Here is a 20,357-nt window from a genome sequence, read left to right as displayed (position 1 = left end):
TAAGACGAAAGTGTTCAGAAATTATTACCTATACCAAATCACTCATTTGTTTTTTAATTTTCTGGTCGACATGCGTCTTACACGGTACCTAATCGACTATTGTAAATTCAGGAAAATCAATTATATTGAAAACTAAACTTCTTACTTTAGAAATTAGTTACATATTATAAATCCCGACCATTTTCTTTTTGATTTAACATAATATGCAAACTATCCACAACGCTTGCGGGAACATACCTTAAATATACATATATTTCGATGATTTTGGCGTGAAACAAGATATAGTAAGAGTGAAATAACATGATATAATAGGCTCGATGTAATAAAGTCGACGATAGTAACTAACGATATTCACAATCTGACGTCTGAACGCCATGTTTCAAGAGCTATCTTCCATTATACCTCTTGCGCAGGGTGTTTAAAGAATGTATTGTTCCAGTGCTCATATAATATGCATGAGAAACTCAAGGCCCACCCACATTGAGATGCATGTCGCGGACTATCACAAACTCACGGCGATAAAAATGTCTATGGTTTTGTCATTTTGCGTAAATCGTAAATTCACTGAATAATGACACTGATGAAGGGTGCCTACTATAATGTATTAGTAATTTAAATTATTATTAATTATTCATGCTAATTTCAATTAATTTTAACAGTTTCTACGTGTGCGTACGTTGAAATACATGCGGCATGATATTCATAGATAATAGAACACAGCCTGCAGACCATAGGTAATAGACAAAATTCTCATAGAAAATGCATAGTGCCAACTGCTAAAAACAAAAAATAACGTCAGTTTGACAGTTTGACGTGACAAAAGTGCAGGCATGTGGAATATGATAAAAATGTTCAGCAGGTGCAGACGCAGTGAAGTTCAACGTGAAGTGCGCTCATTCTTGTTTTAATGATTACGGCAGATTTTGCCAACTGACAATATTCGTTTAAAGGTTCAAAATGTACTACGGGATGGGAGCATCAGTCTGATAAGATGTTAAACACCAAGAACAACGACATTACACACTTTTTTCCCATATCGGCAGCCCGTGATAACGGGCGACAAGCACCGTACATGCACTTCAATGTGGGTGGGTCTTTAGTCTTTTATAACATAGGAATCCAGAAATTAAGTGTTGCGCACCGTAGCATGGATATATCTATGTTAAGAACAGGGAACAATGGGAAGTGCATTACCTTCTGGTTGTATTAGTAACAAGGTTTAATTCTCGAGTGTGGAGAAATATGAGATAAAATTAAACACGTGTTAAAGAATATGTTGTTTTCAATAGTTACGTCTGCGTGCATTAAAGTTTACCACGTAACCGAAACGCGCATTCACTATTAGTAATGTTTAAAGAAATATCCGAGGCTTTATATTTCAAGCATTTCATGGCCTGACCGTCATTAAGTTATAAACAATATTGGGCTTCAAATTCTTAGTCGACAGCGACTGGCTTTGCATTTCTATTTTATTAATCTGTTCTGTGATTAAGCATCCTGCGTAAATGCAGAAATTGGATCGAATGGATAAGTAGGTACATAACTAATTAAATATTATAAGTCCTTTAAATGGAGATATGAAGGACATATAGCTCAAAAACAGGATGGTCGCAGGAATAAAGCGATAATCCAATGGTTACTATCCGTGGACGAAGAGAACGAACCGATAATAGTGAAGGGAGCTTGAGGAGGCTTTAATCTAGTAGTGTATTGAGATTGAAACAGGCTTATGATAACTTTACAATATCCTATAAATAAATGTTAAAATTTAGTGACGTGGTGCCAAACAACTTTCCCTGGTACTGCTATAGTGAAGGTGGGGAAGTGTAACAGGACAAATCAATTAATTGCCATTATTAATTATTTTCACAGAAAAAACGTAATTAAGATTTATACGGCCCGCGGGCCCTATTTCGATACACCTGCCGCAGGCGATTTTCTCCCTACAGCAATACAAAGCAAATATAAACCATTATAAAATACACAGCCGAACGACGATCACCCCTCCAACATGTTCATACAGAATCATTAAAGTGAAAACGGTTCTGAAGAGCGAATGTTGTTTTTTTTTTTCTGGCCCGTAAAAGCGTGCTCCACAATGCGGACCTGGCGGGGTTTTCGGGGCAAATCGGGCCCCAGGCGCAGATAAAGGGCTGCGTAATAAATAGGCCATTATTTTGATGCAGGGCTGCCCAAGTATGATTAGGTTTTTTTCTTTCGGTTGTGTTTTATATACAACATTATCAAGGTTACTAGGTCATTATCCCAAACGTATTGTATACAATATCTTATCACAAATACCTTCACGTACAAAACGAATAATATTTATTTATTAAATATACTAATATAATAAATACAAACATGGACCCTCCAAAACAATTCGCCCTGCACCACACTCGGTCTTAATCGAGCTTATCACGAGGCCATACGTTTGGGTGTGAAGCATCAGCATCTTTTTACGCCTGGGAATGTCTCAGGAACAGATACCCACACTGAGATCGCCACGCTTTCATGTGAACTTTGACTGAGTTTACTGAAATACGAAATTTAATGAAACGTGCCATTGGAAAGAAAGGCACAGAGACTTTAATTATATATTATAAGTTACACTAAATAAAACTAAAACATTACTGACAAACAAAACTATGTGAAGAGATCTTCACGTCCACAATAAGACGCTGCAAATTTTTAAAATGTTATATAATTGGCCTTTGTGGTGACTAAGTTGGACAACCCGATGAGCCCAACAGCTGGTTGGACCGACTTAAGCATCTCTTCCCTCTCGGAGCACATTCTCGGACATTTCCAGGGGATATGGTTTGCATCCTGTAGTTCTCCGTCACATGGACATGTTTTTTTTGTGATTTTACGAGGCTTTGACTGCGACTCGCTGTCATATCGCCTCTTCTCCTCTAGAAGGGGATCCGTCAATCAATCCTCACTCCTATTCTGTTAAATAACTTTACAATTATGCTTAGCTCTTCCGTCTTACCCACCGACAGGACACCCTTCAATTCGTCGACATTCTCATAGATATCCGCAATTCGCAGCTGTGCTCTGTGAAGTTCATATTTAGGGCATTGTAGTGCTACATGTACATAGTCCTCTAAAACATGACATTCATCGCAGAGTTGCGATTCGCTTCTTCCCATGAGGAAATCAAATCTTTTGCACATTGTGTGCCCTGTTCTTAGCCTCAGTATTAACTTAAGCTCATTCTTCGTCGAAAGAGACTCTACAAACCTCGTGGTGATGGTAGAATAGACTTACTCCATTTCCCCTTTTCTAATGATGCCCTATGGTAAAAATTTATCCACATACTTTGGCCCATTTTCTTTATAGCCTCATTCCAGTCCAGGTTTTCTGGTATCCACTGATATGGTACCCCTGAATGGCCAGCTCCCTTTGCCCGATCATCCGCCCTTTCATTGCCCCATGGACATGTTAGCCGGTAACAAGTCCATAATCATAGAGCTTGGCAGTGACTCCACCATGGCCTTGTCAAAAACTGACTGGTGTAGTGGTCAGGAGTAAATTTGGTTATCTCCAATCGCCATTGTATATTAGAAAAGAGCAAATATGTGTGCTTGTCCTTGGTAGAAGCATCCCACTTTCGCTGATCATAAGACGTATAGTCCGCTTCATTGTTTCAAGAATACTTTTTCAGCATCAAGGTTTGGAGGCGGGGCAATGTGAAAGCCTCTGAGGAGCATCGAGGATGCACCACGTACCTGTATGTGCATGTCGAGAAAAATGATTCTGGTCTGGACAGGGAGCGCGTCCGTGGAAGTTGTGAAATATGCCTTTGTGATATATATGAGTAACAATGCACTGTGATGCCCACTTAAAAGATATTCCTAATTTTGACACGTATGTGGATACGTGTACACCAAACACTAGCAGCGTAGGCAGCGATTCTTATAAATATGGCGTCGTAGGCAATTTTAAACTCCCTTAACCGTAGACCCTATCTGTCACCAGCCATACGGCCGACTCTCTGGAAGGTCGTCCTAGCCTTATAGACCTGGCGCATGGCCATCGAAATTCAACATAGTGTCCAATTGAACGCTGAGATATCTAACGCTAGTATTACCAAAGTGGACTCTGGGTGGCCGCGTACATTTAAATCTAACCAGTTCTTTTAGGACAATGGTGCTATTAGGCTTCTATTTTGGAAGATGCGAAGGACAGTCTCCTTAATTTTCATCATGTCTCAATTATTTTTAGGGCTTTGCCAACTGCACTTTCAGTCTTTACCCTGCTATCGGCTTCCACCAGTAGTAGCGCATCGTCTACATAGGCGATGATAGTGCAGTCGGATGGAAGCGGGATTCTGAAAAGATCGTCGAAGAAGACGTTTCAGAAAAGGGGCCCAAGGACAGAGCCTTGGGGACAGTCCATGCTGGTACGCCTCTCTACCAATGATGATTCAATCCGAAACTCGATCGATCTGTTGCTGAAATAGCTTTGAATCGACGCGAACAAATTTCCTATATAAATAGGTTCACCATCCCTGACCTAGGGTTGTATTAACATTGATGTGACAACAGCCATGAATTATTATTAATAAACCAATCCGTAGAATAATTCAAAAAAAAATATGTATATTATGATATTTTAAATATGGAATTCTACCGCGATAATTCAAACTCAATGTTAAACCATCTGGATATTAAATTATCAACGAACTAATTGTATCCCTTTTCTTTGTTGATGATATAGTCAGGAGGAGAAGGCTATCTTAGTTTTGTTTATCAAAATATGGAAAATAATAAATATTAATAATTCTTATATGACTACTAATTTAAACACTGTTACTGTACATTTGATTGAAGGTCAATTTAAATCTGCGTTGGCATACTGCAACGTGAAGTTCTCTTCATTTAGATTTGTCGGCAGGATTTTATTAGCTTTTGCTATATATTATATTTTTATTTTTTTCTCTACGAGCTTCTCTCTCTCATGGCCAGTCACTTTTAATGTAAAACTATGTAATTCAGTCGAATCAAATTTGAGTGCATTGTGTTCGTAGTATTGGGTAACTGCCCGTGAGACAGTCCTAGTTATAAAATATCAACTGCTTCATAATCTAACGTAGGGCCCCGTGATTAAAACATGGTGTATTGGTGGGGCCATTAACTTCAATAATATACATTATTTGATGTGACCAAAAACCGCTAAATAAATTGAATTTTACACAAAACCACACATATTAGCTATAGTACGAGTATAAATGAAATATCACTTGATAGCTACATAAAATATATACCTAGGTACAATAAAAAGTAAAAAAATATAATATTGTGTATTTCTTTTACCTACATATCTAGTCTATTTTTTTTCTGCCGTCTTGGGATTTGGGGAAAAACACGGTCAACAAAAAATTCGCAAACAACGTCCAAAGAAAATGGACGACGCAGTGGGCGGGAAATGTGTCAAATCACACTACATTCCCTTGTCTATGACAGGGTTTCGCAATGAATAATCTATGGCTTACCGTAGTACAGCTCAGAGAAGATGGAATTAGCACTGAATCAGAATAATATGTATAAATAGAATACATATTAGAAGTCTCACTACTTCGTTTAACTGAAATATTTCGAAATTAAGATCTTGTAAATAAATACATCGTAAATTATGTTTCTATATTTGGTATCTACTATATATACTATAAAATTCAAATATTATACGGACGAGATTCATATTATAGGGTGGAACGAAAATACTGTCATTTTCTGACAGTATTTGTAAACATTGATAAAAATTCCATCACACTAAGAGCCATTGTTAATGTGGAGAAGACCAAATACATATTTGTTAGTATCAAGAGGGCCGGACAGACCTTATGATACTTTCAGGATGTAGAAGAGCGCTTTTGAGAGGGTCAAGAATTTCGTGTACCTGGGGTCCTCTATTAACACTAAGAGTGGTCTAGAAATCAATATTGGATGAAGAATTGAGTTAGCGACAAAACACTAAAATGGATTTACAAAACACTAATTATGTCCGTGGTCATGTATAGCTCAGAGACTTACTCTTAGACTGTATCTTTGGACCCATCAATGACATACAGTTGGGGTAGAGACAACTATTAGCTGTATGCTTTTTTACGGGGCCCATACATTGGGCAGTCCATAAAATTGGGCCGACATAGATGACCATGTACACAGGATGGACGAGTCGCATATGACAAGGAAACTGACATTCAGGAAGAATTCGTATAAGAAGGAGGGATAGTGTCGTGTTGGATTTAAAGACTTTGGACGTCTTAAACTGCAGGGAAGTGGCTTTGGACAGACCTGGGTAGTAGAAGAAGAAGAGTATTAGGTATCAATAATTTAAATCTTGCCTATATGCAGTCTTCAATGAAGCGTAATTTAACTGAAAATATATTTATATAATATATAATTTTTCTCCGTAAGTATTATGGTCAAATTTTTAATTTTAAAATACATTTAGATAGGTACCCTCAAGTCGTTAAAACGCGTGAAGACATAAAATATAGATAACTCAAAACACGCACTTAATCAACCGAAACTATTAGCATTGTTTTATATTTCTTATGATAGGTCTGTCACCCATTCAACATAAATAACTCGGGCTGTCTACGATTATGACTTACGTTGAGGTTATTCCCAAAATAGCTAGACACTTTGTATTTGCATTATGTGCATCAATAAATTAATGGTAAATGCACCATTAGCACTCCAGACAAGACATCTATTAGAATTCATAGTCGATTAACAGCTAATACGTATAATAATAATAATAATAATAAGAACATAATCATTTTATTAGTCAATGCGAGAGGAGCTTTTAACAAAATGATTTAAATAGATGAACAAACATCTTTTTAAATACTAAGTTTTAAATTACATCCATACTGAGGGTATGAAAACAAACTGTATGTTACCTGTACAGTATTAATTGACTATGTAAATACATAAATACTAATTATTTCATTGTACATATTCCCGAAATTTAAAAAAAAATAAGATTTCCCGGAATTTAGCTTTTATTATTGATAACTCCTCTTTACTGGATCTCATTTCTTTGTGATTACAGTGAAGTGACTTAGATCCATTGATATACTTACTACTGGATGAATCATATGCTTCTTAAAATGACGCCCGATTTTCAGCGACTCGGCCAGTGTTAAAACATACTATTTTAATATCAGCGGACTTAACTCAATATAAGCTCACTTAATATTTGTTTCGAAAACGACCTGGCAATAATTATTATGAGTAAGCCCGATCTAGCTTGCATCTTACTCTAACTAATAGTCAGCGCATGACGACTTGCTCTGTCCGCTCAGACATGAATTTTTGGTAGCTTGCAAGCTTTGGGTTGCAGACACCCTTAGGGTCACTATTTCAAGAACGCAAATTTAGTTTTACAGCCAGGGCAATACGGGTGAAATCCGGGAATCCATGTTAACGGTCTTAACGCATAATACCTACAAGGAAATATTATAAGACGATATTCGTAATATCTTCTTTTGTGGTACATTTTTAAAATGACACTTGTATGGGAACTCCTCATTTAGTAGTATATCTATGCTTAGATCACGTATTTATGTTTTAGTAAATGTGAAGAAAACACGGAACTTGAAATTTGATACCTCTTCGCAGAGTTAGGTTTATTATTATTAACACAATACCATTATGGGTACATTTTTTATAAAGATCAAACAATTAATTACACTACACACGTGGTAGGTAATACGGTTGTAAGATGTTACAGGGGTTTAGGGTCGCAAGATATTTATATTTTTGCAGTGTGTTTATTAATCATCACTGTAATAATTAGTTATAATACGATGTTTAAGTATTGCCATTGTTTATGTCAAACTCTGTTTTGGCGGGATAGTAACGCGGGCGGCGCCGTTGTCCAGCCTCGTAGGTCCAGGGTGTGTTTGCCACTAACAAATAATAATATGTTTCTCTTTTTCACGGCTTTTATACAGCTAATCGTACGAAATGTCGCCCAGCCCATTCCAATGTTGTTCATTTAGGCGGCGTACGTTTGCAAGAAGACGAAATAATTTCTTATTTTGTATTACTCAGGGCTCGAAATGGACAGGAGCGCACCGGAGCGCCGTTACTGTTCGTGAAATCGGCAAAATTATCGCTCCGTCTCGTGGAAAAAACAATTTGACCATTTGAACCAGATAGGCCAAAAACAGAAAATTTAACACACTTATTTTTATGAAATACCAATAAAATTTAATAACTATGGAAATATCTTCAGAAAACTGTCGAGCGCTCCGGTTCGTAAACTTTCCATTTCGAGCGCTGGTATTACTTATAGATATTTTTAGAATAGTGCTGCCTATTTTAAAGTTTCCCATAAGTAATTTTATGATAAAGATTTGGTAACGGTACTTACATACATTTTTTTTACCATACCTATCTATTTTATTTATGATAACTTTTGTATTAATTAATATTGTATGAACATATTACTTTTTATCACTACTAATTTACAAAATTTAAGGAAAAAAATGATGAAATCTTAAAAAACGCTGTTTTATCCCAATAATAAACCGGTAATTGTGCCGCAGAGGTAGCCATGAGATTTTATATATTTTTTTACGAAAACAGTTTATTCCATGTAGACAATTATAATAAATACCTTTTTCTGTCGGCCATTGTCACAAACTAAGATTATATGAGGTAATATTAGGTTGGGGTAGGTTATATTAGGTTAGGTTAGGTTAGGTTGGGTTTGGTTTGGTCTAAAAAGAAAGTTGTAAAATCTCATGGCCACCTCTGCGGCACATTTACCATTAAACCATTTGAGGATAAATTTAATAATTTAATAGATCAGTTTCAGGAGAAATTATTGAAATACCTACTAGGTATAAATAAATATTCTTAGATTTTTAAAGCCAAATATTACTACAATATTTCCTAGCATCTTAGATGGAAATTTATATCATGGCCCATTTATTATTGAAGGCTGTGCACCCGGTTACAAAACCACTCATGTATACAATAAAAAACCTATCATCCATACGTAATTTTGATTTATGCTGCTTGGAGACCGCATGCGCAAACTAGCTGTAAAAATGATTTGGTGAAAGTTTCTACTTTCCAACGCATCCAATTCACAGCCTTTTGTAACATATGTAAATTAATGAAAATGTTTATTATTAGTAAATCTTAAATAAATACGACTTATAAATTAGTGCCGTGATTATTTTGACGTCGTTTCAATACATTGAGACCCAAATCAAGCCTTTATAAGTCAATATAGGTTGGAAACGTATGTCTTATGTATTAAGTGTGACATCCGATTTTCTATTTGAAGTTGAAAAGATAAGGGAGGAAATCACGCATCCGTCTTTCTCGTTGCGACATGAAAGAGAATTATTTGAAGTATAAAGAGAATTTCTTATAGCGTAATGAAATTAAAGCATTTCTTATTTATATAAACGCTTGAATCGTAAACATATTTTTTATACCTACTGATTACGATTTTTTATTATAAAGTAGCCCTAATAAAGTGCCCAATACGAGGTCACTTAGATCGATTTACATTTATCTTACCTACTACTAACAAAACAATAATAATTACATTCTTCAATATATTTATATCTAGACATACGTCTAAATAAAAATTAGTAGCTGAGCCAGCTGGCTCTCGCCAGTCTGTCTCGCTAGGTCTTGCAGACAGCTTTTCATCATAGTGACTTGGTGTTGGATTTTAATATAATAATTGTAAAGTGTGTATAGACGGCGCCATAGTTGTCCCTTCGGGATGGATTTTCATTCACGTCAGACAATTGAAAATTTATCTGATTTGTCAGTTTTACGATATGCATGTCGTCACTGCAAATACAAATTTAGAGTCATGTGCGTAGTCTATTCTGGAGTCTGGCCTTCTCAATATCATCTGACACCATTTCAGGCTGCTAAGCCTAGCAAAACAGCTGGCAATCGCCGATTGCTACCACTGTCATTTTAATTTTAATACAATATATGTGTAGGTATGTGCATTTAAATATGATAAATAGTTATACATCTCAATCGTGATTATCATAAATAGCGATCCAATATAACGCGAATATTAATCTCTTTCGGGTCCCATTTACATAATAGAAAAAGGTTAGCAGCATAAAAAATAAATTTTAACATTATTTTGTTTCATTGTCTATAAAAAATAAATGCTTGGAGCCACAGAATAATATCGTAAAAATCATATTTTTTTTTTAAAATTAAACTTAAACAATATAGTTTCCCGGTGCGGGACATTCATATCGAGACAAATGTTGATAAATAATGAAGTAATACATATTATATCTGATAAGAATAGGAATTTATAAGACCTAAAGATGTGGAATCAGCTAAAAAAGGCCTTCATCCAGCAGTGGATTGATACAGGTTGATGACGATAATGACGATATAAATGGGTAGGTATATAAAATCACAAATTTAAAAAATATTGCAGTTTATATGACCAAGAAGAGTAGAATTAGGTTGGGTTAACCTTCATCCAGCAGTGGATTAATCTTGGTTGATGATGATAATGACGATATTATGAATGGGAAAATATAATATCAGCAATTTTGATAAATATAGTAATTCATATGACCGACAGAAATTCAAACAACTTAGAGAGGCCTTCATCCACCGGTGGATTGATTCAGCTTCATAATGATAATGGAAATAGATATAATATATTATCACCGATTTTGATAAATACAGCAATTCAAATGACAGAAAGGAGTAGAATCAGGCATGGGAGGCCTTTATCCAGCAATAGATGGGTTCAGGTCAATGATGATAAGGACGATAGAAATAGGTATAATATAGTAGTAGAATCAGGTTGCGGAACTCTTCATCCAGCAGTGAATTGATCCTGGTTGATGATGATGACGATATGAATATGTAGATAAATGTAATATCACCGATTTTGATAAATACAGAAATTCATATCACAGAAAGGAATAGAATCAGGCTAAGGAGGTCTTTAAGTAGTGGATTGGTTTAGGTCGATGATAATGATGATATGAATATGTAAATAAATATAATATCACCGATTTTGATAAATACAGAAATTCATATGACAGAAAAGAGTAGAATCAGGCTAGCGAGGTCTTTATTAAGCAGTGGATTGTTTCAGGTCGATGATGATGATGATGATAATGACAATATGAATATGTAAATAAATATAATATCACCGATTTTGATAAATACAGCAATTCATATGACAGAAAGGAGTAGAATCAAGCTAGGGAGGTCTTTATTAAGCAGTGGATTGGTTTAGGTCGATGATGATGATGATGACGATATGAATATGTAGATAAATATAATATCACCAATTTTGATAAATACAGCAATTCATATGACAGAAAGGAGTAGAATCTGGCTAGGGAGGTCTTTATTAAGCAGTGGATTGGTTCAGGTCAATGATGATGATAATGATAATGACCATATGAATATGTAGATAAATATAATATCACCGATTTTGATAAATACAGCAATGCATATGACAGAAAGGAGTAGAATCAGGCTAAGGAGGTCTTTAAGTAGTGGATTGGTTCAGGTCAATGATGATGATGATGACGATATGAATATGTAAATAAATATAATATCACCGATTTTGATAAATACAGAAATCCATATGACAGAAAGGAGTAGAATCTGGCTAGGGAGGTCTTTATTAAGCAGTGGATTGGTTCAGGTCGATGATGATGATGATGATGACGATATGAATATGTAGATAAATATAATATCACCGATTTTGATAAATACAGAAATTCATATGACAGAAAGGAGGAGAATTAGGCTAAGGGGGTCTTTATTAAGCAGTGGATTGGTTCAGGTATATGATAATGATGATGATGATGATGACGATATGAATGTGTAGATACATATAATATCACAGATTTTGATAAATACATACATTCATATGACAAAAGGAGTAGAATCAAGCTAGGGAGGTCTTTATTAAGCAGTGGATGGATCCTGGTTGATGATGATGATGACGATATGAATATTTAAATAAATATAATATCACCGATTTTGATAAATACAGCAATTCATATGACAGAAAGGAGTAGAATCTGGCTAGGGAGGTCTTTATTAAGCAGTGGATTGGTTCAGGTCAATGATGATGATAATGATAATGACCATATGAATATGTAGATAAATATAATATCACCGATTTTGATAAATACAGCAATGCATATGACAGAAAGGAGTAGAATCAGGCTAAGGAGGTCTTTAAGTAGTGGATTGGTTCAGGTCAATGATGATGATGATGACGATATGAATATGTAAATAAATATAATATCACCGATTTTGATAAATACAGAAATCCATATGACAGAAAGGAGTAGAATCTGGCTAGGGAGGTCTTTATTAAGCAGTGGATTGGTTCAGGTCGATGATGATGATGATGATGACGATATGAATATGTAGATAAATATAATATCACCGATTTTGATAAATACAGAAATTCATATGACAGAAAGGAGGAGAATTAGGCTAAGGGGGTCTTTATTAAGCAGTGGATTGGTTCAGGTATATGATAATGATGATGATGATGATGACGATATGAATGTGTAGATACATATAATATCACAGATTTTGATAAATACATACATTCATATGACAAAAGGAGTAGAATCAAGCTAGGGAGGTCTTTATTAAGCAGTGGATGGATCCTGGTTGATGATGATGATGACGATATGAATATTTAAATAAATATAATATCACCGATTTTGATAAATACAGAAATTCATATGACAGAAAGGAGTAGAATCTGGCTAGGGAGGTCTTTATTAAGCAGTGGATTGGTTCAGGTCGATGATGATGATGATGATGACGATATGAATATGTAGATAAATATAATATCACCGATTTTGATAAATACAGAAATTCATATGACAGAAAGGAGGAGAATTAGGCTAAGGGGGTCTTTATTAAGCAGTGGATTGGTTCAGGTATATGATAATGATGATGATGATGATGACGATATGAATGTGTAGATACATATAATATCACAGATTTTGATAAATACATACATTCATATGACAAAAGGAGTAGAATCAAGCTAGGGAGGTCTTTATTAAGCAGTGGATGGATCCTGGTTGATGATGATGATGACGATATGAATATTTAAATAAATATAATATCACCGATTTTGATAAATACAGCAATTCATATGACAGAAAGGAGTAGAATCTGGCTAGGGAGGTCTTTATTAAGCAGTGGATTGGTTCAGGTCAATGATGATGATAATGATAATGACCATATGAATATGTAGATAAATATAATATCACCGATTTTGATAAATACAGCAATGCATATGACAGAAAGGAGTAGAATCAGGCTAAGGAGGTCTTTAAGTAGTGGATTGGTTCAGGTCAATGATGATGATGATGACGATATGAATATGTAAATAAATATAATATCACCGATTTTGATAAATACAGAAATCCATATGACAGAAAGGAGTAGAATCTGGCTAGGGAGGTCTTTATTAAGCAGTGGATTGGTTCAGGTCGATGATGATGATGATGATGACGATATGAATATGTAGATAAATATAATATCACCGATTTTGATAAATACAGAAATTCATATGACAGAAAGGAGGAGAATTAGGCTAAGGGGGTCTTTATTAAGCAGTGGATTGGTTCAGGTATATGATAATGATGATGATGATGATGACGATATGAATGTGTAGATACATATAATATCACAGATTTTGATAAATACATACATTCATATGACAAAAGGAGTAGAATCAAGCTAGGGAGGTCTTTATTAAGCAGTGGATGGATCCTGGTTGATGATGATGATGACGATATGAATATGTTTTTAAATATAATATCACCGATTTTGATAAATACAGCAATTCATATGACAGAAAGGAGTAGAATCTGGCTAGGGAGGTCTTTATTAAGCAGTGGATTGGTTCAGGTCAATGATGATGATAATGATAATGACCATATGAATATGTAGATAAATATAATATCACCGATTTTGATAAATACAGCAATGCATATGACAGAAAGGAGTAGAATCAGGCTAAGGAGGTCTTTAAGTAGTGGATTGGTTCAGGTCAATGATGATGATGATGACGATATGAATATGTAAATAAATATAATATCACCGATTTTGATAAATACAGAAATCCATATGACAGAAAGGAGTAGAATCTGGCTAGGGAGGTCTTTATTAAGCAGTGGATTGGTTCAGGTCGATGATGATGATGATGATGACGATATGAATATGTAGATAAATATAATATCACCGATTTTGATAAATACAGAAATTCATATGACAGAAAGGAGGAGAATTAGGCTAAGGGGGTCTTTATTAAGCAGTGGATTGGTTCAGGTATATGATAATGATGATGATGATGATGACGATATGAATGTGTAGATACATATAATATCACAGATTTTGATAAATACATACATTCATATGACAAAAGGAGTAGAATCAAGCTAGGGAGGTCTTTATTAAGCAGTGGATGGATCCTGGTTGATGATGATGATGACGATATGAATATTTAAATAAATATAATATCACCGATTTTGATAAATACAGAAATTCATATGACAGAAAGGAGTAGAATCTGGCTAGGGAGGTCTTTATTAAGCAGTGGATTGGTTCAGGTCGATGATGATGATGATGATGACGATATGAATATGTAGATAAATATAATATCACCGATTTTGATAAATACAGAAATTCATATGACAGAAAGGAGGAGAATTAGGCTAAGGGGGTCTTTATTAAGCAGTGGATTGGTTCAGGTATATGATAATGATGATGATGATGATGACGATATGAATGTGTAGATACATATAATATCACAGATTTTGATAAATACATACATTCATATGACAAAAGGAGTAGAATCAAGCTAGGGAGGTCTTTATTAAGCAGTGGATGGATCCTGGTTGATGATGATGATGACGATATGAATATTTAAATAAATATAATATCACCGATTTTGATAAATACAGAAATTCATATGACAGAAAGGAGTAGAATCTGGCTAGGGAGGTCTTTATTAAGCAGTGGATTGGTTCAGGTCGATGATGATGATGATGATGACGATATGAATATGTAGATAAATATAATATCACCGATTTTGATAAATACAGAAATTCATATGACAGAAAGGAGGAGAATTAGGCTAAGGGGGTCTTTATTAAGCAGTGGATTGGTTCAGGTATATGATAATGATGATGATGATGATGACGATATGAATGTGTAGATACATATAATATCACAGATTTTGATAAATACATACATTCATATGACAAAAGGAGTAGAATCAAGCTAGGGAGGTCTTTATTAAGCAGTGGATGGATCCTGGTTGATAATGATGATGACGATATGAATATTTAAATAAATATAATATCACCGATTTTGATAAATACAGCAATTCATATGACAGAAAGGAGTAGAATCTGGCTAGGGAGGTCTTTATTAAGCAGTGGATTGGTTCAGGTCAATGATGATGATAATGATAATGACCATATGAATATGTAGATAAATATAATATCACCGATTTTGATAAATACAGCAATGCATATGACAGAAAGGAGTAGAATCAGGCTAAGGAGGTCTTTAAGTAGTGGATTGGTTCAGGTCAATGATGATGATGATGACGATATGAATATGTAAATAAATATAATATCACCGATTTTGATAAATACAGAAATCCATATGACAGAAAGGAGTAGAATCTGGCTAGGGAGGTCTTTATTAAGCAGTGGATTGGTTCAGGTCGATGATGATGATGATGATGACGATATGAATATGTAGATAAATATAATATCACCGATTTTGATAAATACAGAAATTCATATGACAGAAAGGAGGAGAATTAGGCTAAGGGGGTCTTTATTAAGCAGTGGATTGGTTCTGGTATATGATAATGATGATGATGATGATGACGATATGAATGTGTAGATACATATAATATCACCGATTTTGATAAATACAGAAATTCATATGACAGAAAGGAGTAGAATCTGGCTAGGGAGGTCTTTATTAAGCAGTGGATTGGTTCAGGTCGATGATGATGATGATGATGACGATATGAATATGTAGATAAATATAATATCACCGATTTTGATAAATACAGAAATTCATATGACAGAAAGGAGGAGAATTAGGCTAAGGGGGTCTTTATTAAGCAGTGATTGGTTCAGGTATATGATGATGATGATGATGATGATGACGATATGAATGTGTAGATACATATAATATCACTGATTTTGATAAATACATACATTCATATGACAAAAGGAGTAGAATCAGGCTAGGGAGGTCTTTATTAAGCAGTGGATGGATCCTGGTTGATGATGATGATGACGATATGAATATGTTTTTAAATATAATATCACCGATTTTGATAAATACAGCAATTCATATGACAGAAAGGAGTAGAACCGGGCTAGGGAGGCCATTATCCAGCAGTGGATTGGTTCAGGTCGATGATATAAGAATGATAGAAATAGGTATAATATCGCAAATTCGTTAAACCGATAGTAGTAGAATCAGGTTGCGGAACCCTTCATCCAGTAGTGGATTGATCCTAGTTGATGATGATGATGATGATTATGATGACGATATGAATATGTAGATAAATAACATTAGAAATTCAATACTGTCAAGAATACAATCAACGTAGAGAGGCCTTCATCCAGCAGTGGATTTATTGAGGCTCGTGATAATAATGGCATTATATATAGATAGGTAGATTATAATATTATATCACTGATTTTGATAAATATAACAATTCATGTGTAAGTAAGGAGTAGAATAAGGCTTAGGAGGCCTTCATCCAGCAGTGTATAGGTCAAGATTGATAATGATAGAGACGAAAAAAATAGGTAGATATTATACAATATCACACATTTTGATAACTATAACAATTCGTATTAATTTCTTTCATTGTTTGCAATGGCAACTTTTTTAGTATGGAAATTAGTAGCCTAGGTAATTATTCAATAACAAAAATAGTGGGTGAACAGCCACAAAGAAGTATTTAAAAAAATCAAATTTGGAATGTCACGTTATCTATGATATGACGGACAGTGGCGGACACACCTGTCAGATTTTTATTTACGCAGTAAATTGTAGCAAGATTATGGTTTTTTCACCGGAAAAAAGTGCGCCAATGCCTACATTACGATATTTGAATAAAAATAATCGAATCCGTTTGTCAAATAAAGGATTAGAAGGTCTTAAGCGACGAAGACGTCATTCTGCTGTATGTTAAAAGAAGTATGGCGAATTGTATACGCTGTATGAGAAAATATCAGTTATAAACGTCAAGTACCTGTGAAATCATTGAAAATTTGTGAAATGTGGTCAATTCAAACGGTAGATGAATCGGTAGCGCACATTTTGAAGTGAAGATGTAAAAATAACAATAAAATGTCGCTTAAATGAGCCGTTAGTGAATTTTCCAAAATCTCTTAGGATAATAATATATAGGAGATTCTTGCAGCCAAGTCAAACAAAAGAAATTAACATCAAAAATATGTAAAATTTATCTGTCGTGAAAATTCAAAATTGGAATTGGCAGGAGAGATAATTTGAACAAACAAACTGTATATTTTTTATGTAGATGTCATTTGACGCCAAGTAGGAAAAGCAAATCAAACAAACATATTTTGACTTATATAAATATACTAGCTGACCCAGCAAACGTTGTTCTGCCATCTAAATTATTTCTAGTAAATATTTTGGTTGTTAAATAAAAATAACGAATGTATTGTAAGTGTGTTGGGATGAGATCTATGACAGAAAGAGGAATGGAGCACTGTAGACGATGACCGCCGATAACATATTCATTGTTTGATCTCTTAAAAGTTAAATGTAAAGTGAAAAAAAATTATAATTTTTTTATCCTAAAGTAGGAAAATGAAATAAAGAAAATCAATATTAATTTTGAAGAGCAATTGAGTGTACAATATTTTTTATCAGTCCGTCTTTAGCCAACACGAATAAGCTCGATGGTTTGCCCACGCGAGAACATGCCACGTACAATTGTCCGTGTGAAAAACATGGTGTGCCCAGATCTAAGCCGCAAACAGACATCGTTTGGCCTTGCGACTTATTGATTGTCATTGTGAATGCCAATCTAATAGGAAATTGAACGCGTTTGAATTCAATTGGCACGTCTGTAAGAATCATTGGAATTCGTGGCAGCAAAACATTTTCGGCTCGGAATTTGCTATTCAAAATGGTGGCTTCGATAATGTTTTTCATCAATTTTTTAATGACCAATCGCGTGCCATTGCACAGCCGTGGTGGGTTCAAATTCCGAAGTAAAATAACCGGAGATCCAACTTTCAGTCATAGAAGGTGTGTTGACATGCCTGGTAAATCCAGTGAGTTCAAAAACTCTGTTGGATAATTTACAGCTTCGTTGACATCGCAAACTGTATCGATCGATTTGTATGATACCAAATCGCCTGGCAACGACTGCTGTATCTTGAAGTTTAAATCGTCAACGTCCACATTTTTTGCTGCCAACATAGGTCTTTCTGCTAGCCACGCATGATTTATGTATTGTGTGCGTACATCGGGAAATATGCGGTCAATGAGAGCATTTTGCGAATCAACGATTCTGCAGAAATTAGTGGGCAATTTTATGCATCCAGTATTTTCATAGACAGCAACTTTTCCATCGCCGATATCTAACAATTGGTTCGAAAATGTGTCAGCAGATGAATCTTGTAGCATTTGCACGCGCATGTTTATTTTTAGCTGGTCTTTTTCAACATTACGCCACAGTGGCGATGATTTCAAAGCGTTGATCTCATCAGCGTACGTTGAACGTGGAATGATGGGAAGTGTTTATCTGAAATCACCTGAAAGGAGTAACAGAGTGCCGCCGAATAGTTTGTCGTTGTTTCTTATATCTTTGAGTGTTCTGTTCAACGCCTCAAGAGAATGTTTGTGTGCCATAGTGCATTCATCCCAGATGATAATTTTGCATTGTTTCAGCACTGTGGCCATGGACGATTGTTTTTTTATGTTGCACATTGCGTCTGGGTTATTATGAATATTCAGTGGCAGCTTAAATGCTGAATGAGCTGTTCTGCCTCCATCCAATAAAGTTGCTGCAATGCCAGATGATGCAACAGCCAATGCAATGCCATTATTTGATCGTATTTTGGCGAGAATTAGCGAAATGAGAAATGTTTTGCCAGTTCCACCTGGTGCATCAAAAAAAAAAGAATCCACCTTGTCCCGCCAAAACTGCCAGCATAATGCGGTCGTAAATGATTTTTTGTTCATGAGTCAGTAGTGGGACATTGCGAGTAACAATCGCTGCCATTTCTGCAGTATCGTACTGCAGTTCACGATTCATTTCGGTGTCCATTAAATCAGAAGTACTTCGATTTGGCGAACTCATACCGAAATGACTGAGTGGTAAATTGGCAATGACAACGCAAAGATCCTCGATAGTAATCAATGCTTCATTGTACATAGCGTCACTGAATGGAATCGTTAGATCGTTGCACCGTGTACGAATTCGATGCAATATATCGTCAGTCATTGAATCTTTGTGCTTATCCCACAACGTGTCTGCTCGTCGCGGGAAACATGTAGTCAACACTATAGCGAATAGTAGACGAATTTGTGTTGCTGTACAGCCCAATGCTGCTTCAGCAAGCATATCGTCCCAGTGATTGTCGTCTTCGAGCAAGCCGAGTGCAAGGCATGCATCTTTATATGTTGGATACTGTTGCCCATTCACTTTGCGTATATCTTGAAATGATAATGAGCCGGTGACATTAACCAACAACAGTCGCAGATAGAAACACTCAATCTGCCTTGGATTGACTGTATATACTCGGCCCAAAGTGTTTGATTTGAATAGGCCGGGGCACGCAACAATTGGTGTGCCTTGCTTGCGGGGCATCCATTTTTTGTTTGATTCCATGTGAAATAGAGAGGTACTTCGGAATAGAGTAATGTTCGTGCAAAGGCACCGAAAGTATCCGCACGATTACACAATTCGAAAAATTCGGTGAGTAGTTTTTGGTGGATTTATGGCACGCTCAAATGCTGTCTCGTTGGTGAAAAATACGCGCTGGCCGTTTTCAAAATGGACGGCTAAATGTATAACTGCTGGGTCCCGTTCATGAATTGGGAAACCAAAGATACGCCAGACAGCTTCATTGGAGCTGATGTACCGGCCAATTTGGTAGCGCATTATTTCGTCGTTGTCATTCAATCGAGGAGCATTCACATCGGTATTTTGAATTTGAAATACAGCCATATCGCTGCCTTTATTCACATACTTGCAAATGTATTTGATGCTCTTCACCGAACTGCAGAACTCAACATTAATATGAG

General features: G+C 35.4%; 1 protein-coding gene across 2 annotated transcripts in view; it reads right to left on the bottom strand.

Annotated features, from left to right (window-relative positions):
* Positions 1–20,357, bottom strand: part of Cbp53E (Calbindin 53E) — a 319,445-nt gene that overhangs the window by 68,628 nt on the left and 230,460 nt on the right. The gene's annotated exons all lie outside the window — the stretch shown is intronic.

Source organism: Rhyacophila brunnea, unplaced genomic scaffold (assembly GCF_057557595.1).
Source record: "Rhyacophila brunnea isolate RB1 unplaced genomic scaffold, BYU_Rbru_1.0 scaffold_12, whole genome shotgun sequence".
NCBI classification, from domain to species: Eukaryota; Metazoa; Arthropoda; class Insecta; order Trichoptera; family Rhyacophilidae; genus Rhyacophila; species Rhyacophila brunnea.
The sequence above is the reverse complement of the archived record's forward strand: the minus strand, read 5'-3'. Positions and strand labels throughout refer to the sequence as shown.